This window comes from Narcine bancroftii, chromosome 1 (genome assembly GCF_036971445.1).
Source record: "Narcine bancroftii isolate sNarBan1 chromosome 1, sNarBan1.hap1, whole genome shotgun sequence".
In the NCBI taxonomy this organism is placed as follows: Eukaryota; Metazoa; Chordata; class Chondrichthyes; order Torpediniformes; family Narcinidae; genus Narcine; species Narcine bancroftii.
In genome coordinates this window covers 359,545,365-359,565,392 of record NC_091469.1, presented here as the reverse complement: position 1 = coordinate 359,565,392, position 20,028 = coordinate 359,545,365, and positions in this window count along the sequence as shown.

The following is a 20,028-nucleotide window of genomic DNA, read 5'->3' as shown; positions in this document are numbered from 1 at the left end:
TTTTTGTTGGCCGTTAGACGTTAGTCATGTTTAGCAAGCATGTTACGATATTATCAGGAACGTTAATGTTACCAAGTTCATGGACATTACCATATTACAATAATCATTATCATGTTATGAGTCCTTTTGTGTTAATTAATTAAATTTTAAAATCCATCTGGACTTCGATATGAATTTGTACTAATGTGTCACAGTGAATCACCTTCTTAGCCTCTGAGCAACTTTTTTATGGATAGCAGTCGCTACAGGCAGCATCTGGGCATGAGCCAAAGTAACAGTAAGTGGCACGATGACAACAGGAGCCTTGCTAAATTTCAACAGACAGAGAGAAGTAATTTAATAATGTCTGCAGCTGGCACAATGATGATTGCCGTGAGGTGGATCACTCCACACATCAGAGAGATTTGAACTGCTAACTTTCCCAAGGTAGCTACAGCTCCTCTGTAGGAAAGAAAAGGAGAACTTAATTCACTAATATTAGTAATTCACAAAAAAATCAAACTTTCAACTTACATTGGTTTCAAAGCACCTTCCAGAGGGGCGTGGCAAGATGGCGTAAGGAACAGACGTGCCTTCCAGTCCTCTCCTGACTCTTTGTTATTGTTTTGTCTATAAGTGCCCGTTGAAACTTTTTAAAAAGTTTATAAGTAGTTAGAGGTGTTGAACTAGCTTCTAATGGTACAATTGCTGAAAAAAAGTAAAAGAAAACGGAAATAGATCGCTAAGAAATTACATTTCCCGAAGTTATCTGAGCCTACCTGTTTACAAGAAGCCAGGACTCAGCGTGAAATGGATCCAAGAGGACAAGTGCAGGATTCGGCAAAGGAGCTCCGCACTGTACTGGTAGGGCTCTTTAAAGATGGCGCCCGGCAGCCTTTGGAACAAAGGGCTAGCCAGGCGCGTGTATTTCAATCAACGCCCGCTATGAGCGCTGTCACTGAACTTTTGACAGCTGAAACGGCTGGGACGCCGCCAGCTGAAGACCCGACTTTAAAGAGACGTCCACCGATTGATGTAGTGGTGGTGCTGCGAAGTGCACCGCCAGATATGAAGACTTTAACTGATCCCGATGTAATGAAGGCTCTTGATGTAATATGGATAACCCTGAATGCCAGTCTTCTGATATTGCTGAGGAGGTTGTGGCAGGGGTTTCTACACGGAGTCAGACTGCAAGAAAAGCAGTTAAACTAAGGGAAGGATTAGAAGATCCTCTGGTTACTCAGAGACAGCAGGATCCTATTTTGCCTGAATCTATTCCAGTTGATGTGCTTATTAAGAATCTTGAATTTAAGTTGTCTTCTTCAATCAAAGAGTTAGGTAAATCTTTGGTTCTAGTCAACACCAAGCTTAATACCTTGGTCGATATTAATACTCAACAGATGGTTGATTATGGAGCTTTTAAGCTTGAAACAAATGAAAGACTTGATGTTTGTGACCAAGGTATAGTTGAGGTACAAGACCAAATACAAGATGTAAATAAAACAATTGAAACTTTACAAATTCAGAATAAAAATTTAGCGAAAAAGGTTGATTATTTGGAGAATCAGTCTAGACGAAACAACATAAAAATTATAGGCTTGCCAGAAGATATAGAAGGACCAGATCCAAGAAAATTCTTTACTGATTGGATCCCTCAAGTTTTAGGACAAGATAAGTTCCCGGATGGTTTAATACTGGAACGTGCTCATCGAGCTTTGAGAAGAAAACCTTTTTCAGGACAGAACCCAAGACCTGTTTTGGTCCATTGTCTAAACTATTATGATAGAGAGACAATTTTGCGTGTGGCTATTAGAAACGCTCAACAAAACAGATCTCCTTTGATGGTCCAGAACAATCGTGTTTTTTTTAATCTGGATTTGAGTCAGGAAATTATGTCTCAACGACGTGAATTTAATCCTGTGAAAGAAGTGTTATGGAAAAAAGGATATAAAGTAACATTTAGATACCCTGCAGTATTGAAGATTTTTCAGGATGGATATCAACTAAAATTTTTTGACAATCCTAAAGAAGCTATGGACTTTGCTCAATCGTTACCAATTACACAATTCCAGGAACAACGTAGTCCTCCACGGTCTCCGAAGAGAGTGGAGACACAAGATGGGAATCGAATTTCAAGAAGAAATGGAAGCAATGGTGGTCGAAGTGACAAAGCTGATTAAATTTTTAAATTTTTAAAAAACTTTCGAGAAGATTTAGATAATGATGATAGTTTTATGTGAAATGGGAGTTAGGAGAGGGAACTGGGTGGGCATTATTTTCCAGAAGTCGTCAGCTACGTGTGAGTTATCTCACACCCAATATTTTATGGGAGTTACCACATTGTGCGGTTTAGACAGGAGGAGGTAGTCGCAACCTCTTACCTGTTTTTTTTAATTAATTTTTGGATTAAGGAGTGAAGTTTGTTTTTATTTTTTTTATATTTTCTTTTTTTTGTTGTAGATTTAAGAGGGGATAAGGGGAGGGTTTTTTTTCTTTTCTCTTTTTTTTCTTTTTTTTTCTTTTTTTTCTTGTTCTGTTGTAATAAATTTCTAAATTAAAGTTTGCTTCTTTTAATGTTCAGATTTTAAATAATCCTATTAAGCGTAAGGAAGTACTTGCTTACTTAAAAAAACTAATAGTTGACGTGGCCTTTTTGCAGGAAACTCATTTAACGGATAAGGAACATTTGAAACTTAAATGTCAATGGGCTGGACAAATTTTTTATTCTTCATTTAATTCAAAGGCAAAAGGAGTGGCAATTTTGGTGCACAAGAATCTACCATTTCATTTACAGAATGAAGAGAAAAATGGTGGAAGATTATTAAAATTGAATTGTACAATCTTTAACGAGGTTTGGACTTTGCTTGATGTTTATGCTCCAAATGTTGAGGATACAGCTTTTGTTGTTGATATGTCTTTATTACTTGGACAAGCAAATTCTAATGTGATGATTGGGGGAGATTTAAATGTGGTATTGGAGCCTTTATTGGACAAGTATCCAAGAGCAATTAAGAAATCTAAAATGGCAGTGCAAGTGACTAATATGATGACAGATTTGAATTTAGTTGAAATTTGACGAAGATTTAATCCTACAGAGAAAGATTTTTCTTTTTATTCTTCACGCCATAATTCTTTTTCAAGAATTGATTATTTTTTAATTTCAACGCATTTGCAAGATAGAGTTATATCTGTGGATTATAAGGCAAGGTTGGTTTCAGATCATTCATTACTAATATTAGAATATCAGAGTTCGCAAGATGTTCAGAGAACCCCAAGATGGAGATTTAATACTATGCTATTACAAAAACCAGACTTTATTAGTTATTTAAAAAAAAACAAATTGAGGTTTTTATTAGTAATAATATTAATTCTGTTTCTAGTCATTTTGTTTTATGGGATGCAATGAAAGCTTTTTTACAAGGTCAAATTATTAGTTATGCTTCTAAAGTAAAGAAAGAGAATTAGAGAGATTGAAGATTTAGAGAAAAAGATAACTGTTACTGAAAAAGAATTTCAAAAAAATCCTACTGAAATGCAAAAGAATCAGTTAACTAATTTAAAATTTAAATATAATGAATTACAAACATATCGGTTTGAATGTTTAATGAATCGAACTAAACATAAGTTTTATGAATGGGGTGAGAAAGCTCATAAAGTTCTTTCATGGCAGTTGAAAAAAGAACAATTATCTAGGATTATACCAGCAATTAGAAAGAAATTGTGTATTACTTTTAGACAAAAAGAAATTAATGAGGAATTTTGTAATTTTTATAAAAAAATTATATACTTCAGAATGTAAAGATGTAGCTGAAGATGCAATAGATTCTTTTTTGAAAAATATTAAATTGCCACAATTGAATCAAGAAGGTAGACAAGAGTTGGATAAATCTTTTACAGAAAATGAAATTGAAATGGCAATAAGAGATATGCCAAATGGAAAGGCACCTGGTGAAGATGGGTTTTCTATAGAGTTTTATAAAACTTTTTATGTTGATATATCTTCTATTTATAAGGATGTAATACAGCAAATTTATAAAACTTTTCAATTACCTGAATCTTGTTCTAATGCTATAATTACAGTTATACCAAAAAAAGATAAAGATCCTTTACAGGTTTCTTCTTATCGACCAATATCATTGTTAAATGTGGATTATAAAATTGTAGCTAAAGTTATGGCTAATAGATTAGCTCAATATTTACCTAAAATAATACATAAAGACCAAACAGGATTTATAAAAAATAGATATGCATCTGATAATATTTTGTCTTTAATAACTTTGATAAACAAATCTAAATCTCAAATGAATTATCAAATAGTGGTTTCGTTGGATGCAGAAAAGGCTTTTGATAGAGTGGAATGGAAGTTTATATTTAAAGTACTTGAAAAATTTTGTTTTGGTTCCTCGTTTATTGGATTGATAAAGACTTTATATAATAGTCCGAAGGCTAGAGTTGCTACCAATGGGCAGATTTCAGAATCCTTTGATTTAACAAGGTCTACTAGGCAAGGATGTCCATTGTCACCTGCTTTATTCGCTATAGTTATTGAACCTTTGGCACAATTAATATGTCAAAATGAAAATGTTAAGGGTATGAGAGTTTTGAATGAGGAATATAAGATTAATTTATTTGCTAATGATGTTTTATTATATTTGGTGGATCCTGATATTTCTTCACCAGCAATTCAAGAATCTTTAGAAACTTATGGTCAATTATCTTGTTATAAGGTAAAAAGGGCTAAATGTGAAATTTTGTCAATTTGTAAAGATGATTATTCAACATATAAAAATATTATAAATTTGAAATGGACTAAACAAATTAAATATTTAGGAATTAATGTTAATACAGAATATCAAGATTTATATTCAATTAATTATCTTCCTTTAATAAAAAAGATTAAGTTAAATTTGATTAGGTGGAAGGATTTACCTTTAGGTTTATTGGGGAGGATTAACACTATAAAAATGAATATTTTTCCTCGGATACAGTATTTGTTTCAATCAATTCCTTATTTTTTTTTAAAGTTTTTTTAAGGATTTATATAAAGCAGTTAGAGATTTTTTATGGAAGGGAACATTTCCGAGGGTAGCAATGAGAAAGTTGATGTGGGATTTTCAATTTGGAGGTTTGCGATTACCGAATTTTCAATATTATTATGAGGCAGCTCAATTTAAATTTCTTAGTGCATTAATGAATACAGAGGACCCACCTAGTTGGGCAAAGATAGAAATGGCAGTTATTTCAGAAAAAATTCCACATGAGTTTTTATTTCGATGGAATAAAAATTTATTACGAACTTATGATGTACCAGTATTGAAACATTTATTGAATTTATGGACAAGTAAACTTAATAAATTGGGGCTTAAAAATAAATGGTCTGGGCGATTGCCATTATATAATAATCAACTTGTTCCTTTTACAGTCTCCAATATTACTTTGAAACAATGGGAAAGGAAAGGAATAAAAAATTTATCAGATTGTTTTTTTGAAGGATGGTTTTGTTCTTTTGAGGAATTACAAAGGAAATTTGGTATTAGTGGAAATTCTGTATTTGTATATTATCAGCTAAGATCATTTGTAAAACAGGTATGTGGCCGACATATGATTTTATTGCCTGAAACTAGTTTTGAGAAATATATACTTTCTATACCAAAAAAGGGGTATATATCTGATTTGAATTGTATTTTACAAGGAAATGAAAATAAGACAGATTGGGATAAAGATAAGTTGAAATGGGAAAAAGATTTAGGTTCTATAATAGCTGAAGAAGCTTGGATGGCAATTTGTCAGAATAGTATTCGGAAATTGATTAATGCTAGATTAGCAATGATTAATTATAATTTTATACATCAATTATATTTAACACCAGAGAAATTTAAAAAGTTTGGTCTTAGTAGGTAGATTGTTGTTTTCGTTGTGATCAGACGTCAAATATTTTTTTACATACAGTTTGGTTTTGTGATCGATTGCAACAGTTTTGGAAAGGTATTCAATCTATATTTCTTTCTTCTTTGGCTTGGCTTCGCGGACGAAGATTTATGGAGGGGGTAAAAGTCCACATCAGCTGCAGGCTCGTTTGTGGCTGACAAGTCCGATGCGGGACAGGCAGACACGATTGCAGCGGCTGCAGGGGAAAATTGGTTGGTTGGGGTTGGGTGTTGGGTTTTTCCTCCTTTGCCTTTTGTCAGTGAGGTGGGCTCTGCGGTCTTCTTCAAAGGAGGTTGCTGCCCACCAAACTGTGAGGTGCCAAGATGCACGGTTTGAGGCGATATCAGCCCACTGGCGGTGGTCAATGTGGCAGGCACCAAGAGATTTCTTTAGGCAGTCCTTGTACCTTTTCTTTGGTGCACCTCTGTCACGGTGGCCAGTGGAGAGCTCGCCATATAACACAATCTTGGGAAGGCGATGGTCCTCCATTCTGGAGACGTGACCCACCCAGCGCAGCTGGATCTTCAGCAGCGTGGATTCGATGCTGTCGACCTCTGCCATCTCGAGTACTTCGACGTTAGGGATGAAAGCGCTCCAATGGATGTTGAGGATGGAGCAGAGACAACGCTGGTGGAAGCGTTCTAGGAGCCGTAGGTGATGCCGGTAGAGGACCCATGATTCGGAGCCGAACAGGAGTGTGGGTATGACAACGGCTCTGTATACGCTTATCTTTGTGAGGTTTTTCAGTTGGTTGTTTTTCCAGACTCTTTTGTGTAGTCTTCCAAAGGCGCTATTTGCCTTGGCGAGTCTGTTGTCTATCTCATTGTCGATCCTTGCATCTGATGAAATGGTGCAGCCGAGATAGGTAAACTGGTTGACCGTTTTGAGTTTTGTGTGCCCGATGGAGATGTGGGGGGGCTGGTAGTCATGGTGGGGAGCTGGCTGATGGAGGACCTCAGTTTTCTTCAGGCTGACTTCCAGGCCAAACACTTTGGCAGTTTCCGCAAAGGAGGACGTCAAGCGCTGAAGAGCTGGCTCTGAATGGGCAACTAAAGCGGCATCGTCTGCAAAGAGTAGTTCACGGACAAGTTTCTCTTGTGTCTTGGTGTGAGCTTGCAGGCGCCTCAGATTGAAGAGACTGCCATCCGTGCAGTACTGGATGTAAACAGCGTCTTCATTGTTGGGGTCTTTCATGGCTTGGTTCAGCATCATGCTGAAGAAGATTGAAAAGAGGGTTGGTGCGAGAACACAGCCTTGCTTCACGCCATTGTTAATGGAGAAGGGTTCAGAGAGCTCATTGCTGTATCTGACCCGACCTTGTTGGTTTTCGTGCAGTTGGATAATCATGTTGAGGAACTTTGGGGAACATCCGATGCGCTCTAGTATTTGCCAAAGCCCTTTCCTGCTCACGGTGTCGAAGGCTTTGGTGAGGTCAACAAAGGTGATGTAGAGTCCTTTGTTTTGTTCTCTGCTCTTTTCTTGGAGCTGTCTGAGGGCAAAGACCATGTCAGTAGTTCCTCTGTTTGCGCGAAAGCCGCACTGTGATTCTGGGAGAATATTCTCGGCAACACTAGGTATTATTCTATTTAGTAGAATCCTAGCGAAGATTTTGCCTGCAATGGAGAGCAGCGTGATTCCCCTGTAGTTTGAGCAGTCTGATTTCTCGCCTTTGTTTTTGTACAGGGTGGTGATGATGGCATCACGAAGGTCCTGAGGCAGTTTTCCTTGGTCCCAACAAAACTTGAAAAACTCATGCAGTTTGGCATGCAAAGTTTTGCCGCCAGCCTTCCAGACCTCTGGGGGGATTCCATCCATACCTGCTGCTTTGCCACTTTTCAGTTGTTCGATTGCCTTATATGTCTCATCCTGGGTGAGGACCTCATCCAGCTCTAGCCTTAGGGGCTGTTGAGGGAGCTGGAGCAGGGCGGAATCTTGGACTGAGCGGTTGGCACTGAAAAGAGATTGGAAGTGTTCTGACCATCGGTTGAGGATGGAGATCTTGTCGCTGAGGAGGACTTTGCCATCTGAGCTGCGCAGCGGGCTTTGGACTTGGGGTGAGGGGCCGTACACAGCCTTTAGAGCCTCGTAGAAACCCCTGAAGTCGCCAATGTCCGCGCTGAGCTGGGTTCGTTTGGCGAGGCTAGTCCACCACTCATTTTGGATCTCCCGGAGTTTGCGCTGAAGATGGCTGCATGCACGATGGAAGGCTTGTTTCTTCTCTGGACAGGACGGCTTTGTAAGGTTAGCCTGGTGGGCAGCTCGCTTCTTTGCCAGCAGCTCCTGGATTTCCTGGCTGTTTTCGTCAAACCAATCCTTGTTTTTCCTGGAGGAGAAGCCCAGTACCTCTTCAGTGGATTGCAGTATGGTAGTCTTCAACTGATCCCAGAGGGTTTCAGGGGACGGGTCCGTGAGGCGGGTTGCATCGTCGAGCTTTGCTTTGAGGTTTGCCTGGAAGTTTCCTCTCGCTTTGTCTGACTGCAGGTTTCCAACATTGAACCTCTTTCTGGGGGCTTTACTGTTCCTGGGCTTTGGCTTGAAGTGAAGGTTGAGCTTGCAGCGAACCAGCCAGTGGTCAGTGTGGCATTCCGCGCTGGGCATGACCCTGGTGTGGAGCACATCTCATTTATATAATATTTATATTGTATTAGATCCTGATATATTTTTGTTAGGGAATATGCAATCATTAATCAATTTAGGCTTAAATGATTATCAGATTTCTTTTATCTATTTAGCCTTAGCAGTGGCTAAGAAATGTATAGCATTTACTTGGAAAGATAGAAATATACTAACCTTAGATAGGTGGTATTTAGAGATGAAGTCTTGTTTAATTATGGAAAAGATATCTTTTTCAATTCAAGATAAGATGTCTTTTTATAAGTTGAAGTGGACTCCATTTGTTAAGTACTTGCAATTAAGTCTGATTTAAATATGTTTTATGTGTGATATTTTAGATTTGATAACTTTTTTATTAATATTTTTACTTGTTATTTTCTTTTGTTTGTGAGTGTGTTTTTTTATATATAATATTACTAACTTTATTAATTCTTCACTCTTTATTTTGGGGGGAAGGGTGGGGGGTTTTTTTATATATAGTTTTTTTAAGTGGTCGTATAAATGGGGGGGGGTTAGATTGATTTAAGTTAGGTTATTAATGTTGTGTTGCAATAATTACTTCATTTTTATTTTTTCTTTAAATGTAATTTCTTCATTTTATTCATGTAATAAAATCTTTAAATAAAGTTTCAAAAAAAAGCACCTTCCAGAATTTAAAATTTTGAAAGAAGATCTAAGATCATCTAAGATAATGTTAACTTCTCTACATTAAAGTTAGAAAGAACTTAAATTTCAATAAAAGCACTTTCTTTTCTTTCCTGAATATTCAAAACAATGGACATACAACCAGAAAAAAAAAAGTTTGTTACAAATAATTTCCTGATAAAAGAGTTTCTTTCGGATGTTGGACCATGTTGGAGGTGATGATAATGGATTGATCGACCATCAGGTCTTGATATGACTCGTAAAATGGAAGATATTCTTCAGATGTTACTTTATTCTTTGTTGAGACTTAAAATGTTCCTTGTGCATTTGGTAAATAAACCAGTTAGAATATATGTGTACAATATTGACTAAAAAATAACTAACTTCAGAAATGAAGCATCTTGCCTGTTTGGTAATATTTTTTTTTTAATTTTAGAGCTGTAAACCTCCCAAATCATATTTCCATGTTAATTTTTCTGTGGAGACTTTGCACATCTTCCTCTTCCAAAAGAATATTCTGACATATTTATTTAACTCCTGAAAAGACTTATTAGTTAATGGAATGGGCAATGTATGAAATAGGTACTGAACTTTTGGAAATATATTCATTTTGACACAATTAATTCATCCAGGTAATGTCATGGGTAAAGCTGTCCACCTGTTCAAATCTTCTTCAACTTTTTTAAGCAAAGGTGAACAATTTAGTTTATATAAATTCTTTAAATTGCTATCTGTACATATTCCTAAATATTTTATCCCATTTAATGGTCACTTAAATTGAGTGCCTTTTTGACACCCATTTTTGAGGAAGGAGACAAACCTGCATGGTTTAAAATAGATCTCGAAAAAGTAGGAGAGAGAACAGCAGAAAATTTTATAAATAAATGGGAAACGAAATTAATATCTGGTGAGAAAGAAGCCCCCTTTCTAAAACATATACTTAATATTTGGTATAAAATAAATGATGAGATTGGAACAAAAGGAGTTCTATCTCCTAAAACACCTCTGATTCAAAACAGGCATGTCCCTTTTACAATGGGTAATAACATTTTAGACTTGGCCTTGTAAAAGGATCTGATATATTGAGGATTGCTATGAGGAGAGGCAACTTATGTCATTTGAACAATTAGAAAATAAATATGGCATCCTTAACAACACAATCTTCTGTTATTTTCAGTTAAGAGCATAGATAAGGGAAAAATTGGGGCCAACAAAGTTTTTAACGAATTATAGTGATGTGGAGACTCTGATTAGAAAGGAAACACAAAGAAATTCACTTCAGCTATGTATTTCTTACTTCAAACAGGAGCCCCTGAATAGGGAGTTCATGTCTAGACAGGGATGTAAGTATTGATGACCAGAAGTCATCTGATTTATGTAAGGACAGTATGACAATACAATAAATGTAAGGTAAAGATTAGTACAATACAATTTTTTGCATCAGTTATATTTCATGCCACAGAAATTAAATAAGTTAAAGTCAGACTTATCAGATAAATGTTTTGGATATGGCGAGGAGATGGGAACTTTCTTCCACTTGATTTGTCATGTTCCAAAGTGAATCCTTTTTGGGTGGATTTAGGAAATGATTTTAGAACAAATTATTGGAATTCTATTTCCACAAAACACAGAATTGTTTTTACTAGGAAATATAATGGGGATAAGAGCAACATTGAAACTATCTAAATATCAAGTTGAATTTGTTAAAATTGCATTGGCAGTGGCCAGAAAGTGAATAGCAGTTACTTGGAATTCTGAGTCCCATCTAGGTTTAGCGCGCTGGATGCAGAAATGCATAGCTGTGTTCACCTTGAGAAAGTTACTTACAAGCTAAGAAATAAGTAAGACAATTTTCTGCAAACATGGAGATCATATTTACAGATCTCAGGTGTAAATCTTTAGTCGAGTTTTTTCCAGTCCTTGACTACGTTAACCTTCTCCAAAGAAGAAGACGTTAAATAATGAATTGAAATCCGTGGTGGGAACAGTGCTTTCCAGAAACCTTTCTTATTTTTCCACCCTATCTTTCTTCCTTTCTTCTTTCTTTTTCTCTTCGCACACATTTTTTGGGGGGGATTTTTGGTGGGTGGAGGGTTGGAGGGCTTGGGTTACAACCATCATGCAGCATAAATTTTGATATTCATATTTTAAAATTTGCATGGCCTAAATTTTTTTAAATAAAATATTTAAAACTAAATAAATAAAGCATCTCAGTCAGAATACCTCACTCTATGACATGTGGAATACAGATTATTGACAGAAATTAAATGCCGCCAAGTCTATTCACCACAAAAAAAGACATGTAATTTCTTGATTATCTGACCTTCTGATATCATAGCAAAGAAATGAACTATAATTGGTTTTTAAAGAGACACATCTTGAAGACATAAGAGACTGAAAATGCTTGAATTTGGAACAAATGGCAGGGCTCTAGAAAAGCATCCTCTGTGAAAGTAACCGATGTATATTCATGTTTTGTTCTAGACCAAATCGCAGATAGTAAGCCACATGCAACTCCTTGACATGAATGTGTGCCTCACGGAATTATTTTGGCAGTGTAGTGTTCGTTGGTGTACTTTGTGAATGTGCGTTTGTGATGTGTGTGGCTGTGTTGTGGGCAGTGAAATTAGAGGTGTGTAAGTGTGGTCCAGGCCTTCTGCCCATCTGAGCTCCCGAAGGCCTGGCTGTCTCTTATCTGAGCTCCTGACCCCCTGGCCACCCACCCATCCAAGCTCCTGACACCCTGACCACAGTCTCTCCCCTAGGCCCCAGCCTCCCACCCCTCTGAGCTCCTGATGCCCTAGCTGTTCCAAGCTGTCAACACCACGGCCACCCACCCACCTGAGCTCCTGATGCCCTGGCTACTGTCTCTCGCCTAGGCCCCAGCCACCCACCCAACTGAACTCCCAACACTCTGGCCACCCTCCCATCCAAACTTTTGATGCCTCGGACACCCACCCACCTGAGCACCCCATGGCCCAAACGATCCAGGTACATACTACAGTCAAAAGTTGTAAGTGTGTTATAGACGATCCCCTAAATTTTAGCCTAAAATATTGGTTCACAAAACTCGACTATTACACATATATCTAAGGTAATTTTGTTACGTGTTTGTGAAAATTTTGTGAAGGAAGATGCTGTCATCAAATTATAAGAAGTGAAAGTATGAAGATTGATGTACCATCAATAATCAGGCTTTTGTTAACTAAAGACAGGAACTATCATCAACCTCATTGACTGATTGAAACAAAGAGAGGGGGGAACATACAAAGGGTAGGATCAGTCTCAGGAGGCATGTCAAGCCGGCAGCAGCATGGCACCACAGTGATTTACCACAAAGTTGAAAACAAAAATTTTAAACCAAAGTAAGAGGACTATTTAGCATTCACTGTTAAGGGAGATAAACTTGTGTGTCTTATCAGCAATATGTCACTGAGTCATTACAAAATCAGTAACATGAAACACCGCTATAAAACAAATCATAAGAACATTTTGTCTGATTATCCACCTAAAACAGATTTATGGAAAAACAAGTTAAATGTAATAAAATCATTATTAAATAGCTGACAGAAACTGTTGACAACGTTCATTAAGGAAGCCTTTGCCAGAACTAAAACCAGTTTCATTATATTGTGAAATATTGTTTGTGCTAAATGCCCAGTTTCTAATGGGAAATTTGTTTAGAAGATTGTTGCAGTTTTAGATCCAAGTAACAAAACTTAAGCGACTATTAGCACGAACACCACAAAAGCTACAGAGAAACGTATCTCCCAGATCAGTGGTCATGGCACTTGCATTCACTTTAGCTCTTGATGAATCTACATACAATCCAACCCACAACTGAAATTTATTGTATGTGGCTCTTACGTTAAGCAAGTTTGGCCATCCCTGTTCTAGACCTTGCAATAAAACTGTGAGGGAAGAGAAATGATTGTTATTATTACCATTGTATTTGGGGTTGGGTGAGACAGAGTCTAATAGGTAATAGATGGAATCACTTGGGAAAGGATTGATGTGCAGATGGAACTAGGTTGGCAGGGGGGGACAGATGAAAAAGGAGAACAAAGGGAGAAGAAAACCAATGGACAGGTAAATGTGTGCGTGTGTGCGCGCGCATAGAGGTGGAAAATTCAGTGTTTATATCAATGGGCTATAAGCCACCTGGACAGAACACAGGTTCTTACAATTTGTATTTGGCTTCTCTTGCATTACAAAAGGCTGAGCACAGAAAAGAAATGTCAGAGTGAGAGAGAGAGGAGAGTTAAAGTAACAGAGGGTGGGTGCACTGCAAAATGGTCTGTTGGTCTATGTTTGGTTTCACCGTTGTCGGGGATGTCACATTGCAAACACCAGATGCAGTAGACCATGCTGCAAGAAGGGTAGGTTCAAGATTCAAGAATATTGCACAAAATTACATTTAGTCTGCTGTAAGGCAGACAAAGATTCATCATCAGCAGAAATTGTCCAGCACCCTTACCGTCAGAGAAAGAGAAACAACAGTTCCTTCAAAGTCACTGAGTATCCGCAGGTTCACCCTGTTCTGTGCTCCCACAGCCTCTGGAGCTGCATAGATCTGAGCATATATGCCCCTGCTGGACCTCCCACTCCTCCATAGCCTTAAGGCCCTGAAAAGGTACCTGGGGTTCTTTCCTTATTATGCAATAATTATGCAGACAAAGCCTGCCTTCTGGTGAAAACTACCACCTTTACCCCATCGGCAGAAGCCAAAGCAGCCCTCACTCACATCAAAGGCAACATTGCCAAGGCGGCGATGCATGTCATAGACAAATCCACCCTATTTCAGGTAGAGAGTGATGTGTCCGACTTCGCCCTGACTTCCATGCTTAACCAGGCTGGCAGGCCAGTGGCATTTTTCGCCTATACCTTCCAGGGACCCAAACTCCGGCACTCAGCCATTGAGAAAGAGGCCCAAGCCATAGTGGAAGCTATGCACCATGGGAGGTATTAACTAACCAGAAAACCGTTCACCCTGCTGACTGACCAACATGAAGTCGCTTTCATGTTTAATGACAAACAAAGGAAAAAATTAAGAATGACAGGATCCTGAGGTGGAGAATTTAATTTTCCTCCAATAACTACAAGATGTTGTACCATCCCAGGAAGCTCAATGAGCCTCCCAATGCCCTGTCCCTACCTGTACCAATGTGCAAGCAGACCACCTCCAAGCCCTTCACAACAGCCTCTGCCACCCCAGGGTCACCAGGGCCAATCACTTTTTGAGAACCTGCAACCTCCCATACTCGGTTGAGGACATCAGGGAGCTGACCCACAGCTGCCTGGTCTGCGTGGAAAACAAGCCACACTTCTATTGGCTAGAGAAAGCTCACTTGATCAAAGCCACCTGCCCTTCGAATAAATATGGACTTCAAGGGCACCCTTCCCTCCATGAAGCAGAATGTGTATTTTCACAACATTGTTCATGAATACTCACGGTTCCCATTCGCCATCCCCTGCCCAGATATGACCACAGCCACAGTTATTAAGTCCCTGCATAATCTCTTCAAGCTGCATCCACAGTAATCCAGGGTCCTCATTTATGAGTGCGGAGTTGCGCCAATACCTGCTGGCCAAAGGCATAGCCACAAGTAAGAACCCCAGGTATCTTTTCAGGGCCTTAAGGCTATGGAGGAGTGGGAGGTCCAGCAGGGGCATATATGCTCAGATCTATGCAGCTCCAGAGGCTGTGGGAGCGCTGGAGGTGAATCTGCGGACACTCAGTGACTCTGAAGGAACTGATGTTTCTCTTTCTCTGACTGTAAGGGTGCTGGACCCCCGAGGGAATGGCCAGGTATTGATGTGCAGATGGAACTAGGTTGGCGGGGGGACAGATGGAAAAAGAGAACAAAGGGAGAAGAGAACCAATGGACAGGGCTGCCCATCTCCCAATGGCAAGAGGTCCTACCAGAGGCACTCCACACCACCAGGTTCCTCCTCTGTACTTCAACAAATGCTACCCCGCATGAAAATTATTCTCCTTCCCCAGGAGGTTGGCATTGGGAACCATGCTACCGATCTGGCTGATGACCCAAGAGCCTGTGCTACTCCAGAGATACACCAGAACACACAAAGCAGACCCTCTTGTTGAGAAGGTTCACCTCCTCCCTAACCCCTAGTATGCTGATGTGCAGTACCAGAATGGGAAGAGAGCCACTATCTCTGTCTGGGACCTGGCGCATGCAGGAGCCCTCACTCCTGAGGCACTCACTGGACTCCCCACAGTCAACCAACCAGCACCCCCTATCCCTCGTGACTACCTGGGACAAAGTTGGGTATGCAATCCCACCATTGGCACCAGTTGTACTTCCCCAACCCCAACCCATGCCCCCCCCCACAACCCGGCCCCAACTGATCCTGTTCTGCCATCCGAAGCACAGCCCATCACACAGAGCACTGCACAAGAGCCAACAGCTACACCACAACCAGTACTGTGACAGTCGGTTCGATGGACAAAACCACCGGACAGGCTGAACCTGTAAATGACTCTGACTGGACTCTGACACTTCACCCCGCTGGACTTTGTTTTAAAAGAGGGGGTGAATGTGATGGAACACTGTAACACATGCATTGTACAGGTTGACCCGCCCAAGATATTGTAACTCTTCCCCCTCAGTATTCCTAATAAAGGTGAAACTGCCCAATCCCCTCCCTCAGTGCTGCCTTGGAAGCGGATCAACAGTATGTAAGATATGCCTGTAAATATATAACGATTAAAGTCTATTAATCTCGACTTCTATTCTATTGGGTCTAATTGATAATGCTACAGTCCCTCACTTATCTCTTCAATCAAGGTTGTCAACCCCAGTGAGGTCAATGGGATCACACTCATGACTGACAGAAGGAAAAAGGGGCTTTGAGTGACTGGCGAAGATACTTGGTCCTGGGACATAACCCTGATCTCCACCAAGCCTATCATCTTTTTGTGTGCAAAATATAACACCCAATTGTTGTAGTAATTTCCCTTTTCACAAATTACATCAATTTTACCACTTTAACATTCTGATGGGGAGTCTTTCACCTGTAATGTCATCTATTCTCACACCACAATTCATGCTAAGGGGGAATGGATTCAGAACTCAAGATGGAGCATCTTTTGAGCCATTGCTTGCAGCAAAATTCAATTCCATTGTTGTTTGTGACCTCATCAACATATTTCTCACTCTAGTACAGTATTGCTGTCACAACACAGAACCCTGCCTGGTTCATTGTGGAGCACAGAGCAGTGGTTCTCAACCTTTTTCTTTCCACTCATATATCACTTTAAATAATCCCTATGCCATCGGTGCTCTGTGATTAGTAAAGGATTGCTTAAGGTGGAATGTGAGTAGGAAGGGAAGGTTGAGAATCACTGCTCTAGACCCAATTGTTACTGAAATATCTTGCTGACAAATTTTGTCATTGGCCCATTTCCTTTGGAGTTATGAAACTTCGCAACTAATGAGTCAATTAGGTACAATTAAAACAGTGGTTTTCAAACCTTTTCTTTCCACTCACATACAATCCCTTACAGAGCATCTATGGCATACGGAATACTTAAAGTTGTATGTGAGTGGAAAGAAAAAGGTTGAGAACCACTGGCATAGAGCATCCCATGTGCAACATCAAGCATACCAGAAAGAAATAAGGTATGAATCAGGTACAGCTATATTGGAGGTGGCTAAGCATTGTCACTGATGTCAACAATAATTAATGCTGAATATAAAATGCTTTCTTTAAAAAAAACATAATGGGTATTTTTCATAAACATTGTTAAATTTAGATCTTTGCAAGCACCAGATGAGTAGCATCTATGCAGAAGTGAACCAATTTTGTTTTGCTCATTGATACTTAACTGAAATTTTCAGTGCAGATAAAATATATTTTAATGGGAAAAGATATAAACAGAATAGTGAGGGGTGTCTGGTTAGAGGGAATTGAGATGCAGACCATTAGCAATCTAATCTAAGGGCGTCAAGGTTGATGTAGTGAGCAACACCTTTACAACGTCAGTGATCGGGACCAGGGTTCAAATCCCACTCTGTCTATGTGGAGTTTGTACGTTCTCCCCATGTCTGTGTGGGTTTTCCTTGGGGGCTCCAGTTTCCTCCCACTGTTCAAAACGTACTGTAGGTTAATTGAGTGTAAACTGGGTGGCATGGAGTCATGGGCTGAAATGGCCTGTTACTGTGCAGTAGGTCTAAGTAAATGCTGCCTGACCTGTGTGTGCTCCTAGCATTTTATATTTGTCAGAATCAGAATTATTATCATCAACATTTCACAAGATGCTTTGCTTTGCAGCAGCAGTGTTGTGCATTAAAGGTGCAAAAATTGTTATAAATTTAATTTCCATAAATAAACTATTTAAAAATAAATCATTAGATCAAAAGAAGAGAAAAAAAGTGAGGTAGTGTCTGAGGTTCAGTGTCCATTCAGAAATCTCATGGCAGGGGAAGAAGCTGTTTTTGAAACATTATGAGTGTGTGTTCAGGTTCTTGTACCTCTTTCCTGATTGTAGCAGTGAGATCATAGGACTTGATCATAGAGGCTGCTTTCTTGTGACACCACCTCTTGTAGATGTTCTTAATGGAGTGAAGACTAATGCCCATGATGGCGCTGGATGTGTTCACAACTCTCTGCAGCCTTTTCCTGTCCCATGCATTGGCACTTCCATGCCAAACAGGGATTTTAACACAGAAATCTCACAATATTCCCTTAAGAAGACTCGGCATTAAGCTGGCTTTTGTCATTTACACTGAACCGAACAAAGCAAGTATAATGCCAGGTCAGTTTGTCTTTTTACACAGCAAGCTGACATTCCAGGAGCAAACCACAGCATTGGCATCTAGTGTCACGTATAAAATATCGTATTTGACAGCATGTTAGACCCACTTTTTTTCCCCAAAAATGGCTCAAAAATATTCCCCCAGTTTTATATGCGGAGTTAGAGTTGGGGTGATAATTGTGAGCAATGCCGATAATCGTCACTGCGTGGCTCAGTAGCATCACTCCTATCTATCATTGGGGGTGGTGGCGGGGCTGTTGGGATACTCCCCCAGCGGCCAGATGTTGATCCCTACACTAGAATAAAACACACGTGCACAATTTATAGAAGTGTATGGGAAAATACATGCACAATTTAATAAGACATACGCACACAATTTATAACAAAGTGGCGGGAAATCTATTACAAGTATTGATCTATAGAAGTAGTTTTCAAACTTTTTCTTTCCACTCACTCCTATCCCACAGGTGCTCCGTGATGAGTAAGGGATTGCTTAAGGTGGTATGTGAGTGGGAAGGGAAGGTTAAGAATCACTCCTCTAGACCCAATTGTTATTGAAATATTTTGCTTGAGAAAAATTGTCATTGGACCATTTCCTTTGGAGTTATGAAACCATGCACATAACGAGTCAATTAGGTACGATTAAAACTGTGGTTTTCAAACTTTTCCTTTTACTCACATACCACCTTAACTAATCGCTTACTAATTACTGCTATCTATCATTGAGGGTGGTGGCGGGCTGTCAGTGGGGAGCGGGATGGTGAGTTTCAGCCTGTTCAAACCACAGACCAGCTTGCTCACTCCACAAAGTGATATGAGACACCTGGGGATAGCTGACTGTGGAGGCTGGTCTTTTATCACAATGCCACTCCCTAACACTAATCTCCTCTCCCTTAATATCTGAAGGTCTGTCAGTCTTGAATACATTCAGTAACTGAGCATTCACAACCTCCTTCTGTAGTTCCAGATTCAGTACCCTTCGAAATATACTTTTTTATCTTATTCATGAATGATGAAGCCCTATTTTGAAAGACTAACTACCATCACACATCAGTCCGGTCAAAACCATGAATTATGCACTTGTGAATTAAATCATCTCTCATTCTCCTCCCAGCAGCACATCAGTGCTTCACCCACCTAATGAAACAATGAGTCTAGTAGAGGATGCATCACTATTTCACCACCAGCCATTTCATCCACAGCTCATTTTTGACCTACATTTATGGGAGCATACATAGACATCGAAGATGGGCTAAACCCCCAGTACCTGGCAGTCAGGTTTTCCCCAGTGACTACTCACTGTCATCCAGATCGACTCTGCCTTTTACTTTTGCTGTATAATTGTGGGCCGCTGGGAGAGGGAGGGACAGCAGTATTACTATTAACAAGATTTTTCCTGTTGTTCTACTTGCATGTTTTGTCCAAGTTTTAAATGCTTACCCATAAATGCACTACAAAAAATACACATCTTTACCCGAGTTGGTCTCGGAATGTCGGATTTCCTTTTTAGACAGATGGCATTCCAGCACTGTTTCTACCTCTGTTGCCAGAAAAAAGCCGGAACTGGAATGACCCCCCCACCACCCACCACCACCCCCCCACCCAGCACCCTCCACCCCACCCCCCCCACCTCCCCGATTCAGTGTTGGTGCTTTTGCACAGCAGGTGTAGCATAAAAAAGCCACAAATATCCCAGAATGTAGCGGCAGTATAAAAGTCTCTAGTGATTCAACTAATGAGAAGGCTCTCCATGGTAACACCTGTAGAAAATTACCAATATTCTTTGGTGTTGCATGGAAACAGGGGCAAAAGAAAATGCATTTATCTGCTAAAAATAGTCTAATGTTATTTCAAGTCCTACAAGTACAGTAAAACCTCGTTAGAACGTGGTAGTTGGGGATCCAAGATTTCATACCCTGTTACAGCTGAGTCATGGAACAGATGCATATATGTTATGATTCAGCAAGCAGGAAAATTGTGACTCAAACCCTATGATAGGACCTTTAAGACGTTTAAACTCCACATATTAACATACACATCTTGTAAATGAGTTATAAGAGTCCATTTCTGAGTTGGTGGCTGTT